The sequence below is a fragment of the Echinops telfairi genome, unplaced genomic scaffold (genome assembly GCF_000313985.2).
Source record: "Echinops telfairi isolate 266 unplaced genomic scaffold, ASM31398v2 ScPeMD7_2;HRSCAF=8, whole genome shotgun sequence".
Lineage (NCBI taxonomy): Eukaryota > Metazoa > Chordata > Mammalia > Afrosoricida > Tenrecidae > Echinops > Echinops telfairi.
Window position 1 is genome coordinate 77,795,415 of NW_022103898.1, and position 1,477 is coordinate 77,796,891.

Below are 1,477 nucleotides of genomic sequence, written 5' to 3' on the forward strand. Positions count from 1 at the left end.
AGCAGAAATGGGTGCTCAAAGACTGAGTCAGAATCAAACATTGTTGACGTTTCCAAGAGTTAAGAATCACAGATCGATCCATCCAGCTACTCACAGAGCAGGGCCCTGAACTCTGGGAGATGTTTACCTTCTGCCAAGATCTGGAAATGGTTAAGCAGCAGCAACAAGCAGACCACTAAGGTAAAAAATAAAATCGCTGGATACTGTGTCTGTATGTTTATGGCTATATGTATGAAAGCACTTCTTTTCCCAGCAGGTCTTGAGTGCTTTCTGTGAATCAAGTACGGTGTTTTACATTCCTTTAGTCTCTGAACAATCCTGTGAAACTGCTTCCTTTGCAAAGACAGAATGTGAAGCACGGAGTCATTCATAAAGCTCCTAAGTGCTAGAGCTGCGATTGAAACCCAGCACCGGAGTGTGTAACACTGCTATGCTCAGTAGACCATGGAGAGACCCCAGCAGGGGAGATTCAGGAATCTTTTTAAGGGGTGGCTTCATTGTCTTCTCATCACTACACTCCCCTTGTCTGTTGGCCATCGGCTGCTGGGAATCCGAGGCAGCCAGGCAGCCGAGGTGGGTAGGAAGAGGCTTCTTTCTAGAGAGGGGCTGATTAATAGAACCGGGAAGAGTGAGAGCAGCATCCTAGGGCAGCGTAACCCGGTTCTCCCCCTTGCTGGCTCCCGCTTGCAACGGCAGTGAGCAAGCAGAATAGAGGCCGATTGGAAGGTGCCCAATGCCTCGCTTTCAGAGCTGGGAGGCCTTGGGAGAAGGGCAGGGGCTGGAGCGGGTGCCAGAAAACAGCACCAGTGAAATAGAGGCTGAGGGCTTAGGGTGGTGGTAGCAGTTGGGGTTAGAGGTTTCAGGGATGAGCCTATGAATGCTAAGATTAGGTTGACTCAAAAAAACCCCCCAAAAAACGGAAAACGGAAAGGATTAGTCAGACTCAGGGAGAGTGCCAGGCCCATTCTGTATCACCCTCACCCTCACCCTCTTTGGCACAATTGCCCAACGTTTTTACAGTCAGTATAAAGTCAGCCAGGATTCTGCAGACATCAGCCCCTCCCACCTCTCCCACTTACTCATACTGGCTGTTTCTTTGGGCCAGCTCTGGGCAGAGGACCAAGGTTACCTGTTTCTGGGAAACCCAAATTGAATTCACCAGGGTCAAGGTCCATCTGCTCCTTTTCTGGGCCCTAACCCCAATTTCTCAGGATCCCTGGTGGTGAAGTGAGTTAAGCACTGGGCAGCCAGCTGCCAAGTTGATGGTGCAAACTGACCATCCACCCCAAGGAGGACCTGTGTGTGTTCACATCCAGATGTGTGGTCTGGGAAGCCCTCAGGAGCAACACTGCTGCGTGGCATTGGGTGACTAGGAGCTGAAAAGGGCCTGATGGCAGTGGGTTCACCTGAGTTTCTATTGTGGTGGCAGGGAAGTCCACTGGCCTTCTGCAGAGAGACACAAACCTCATGGATCATC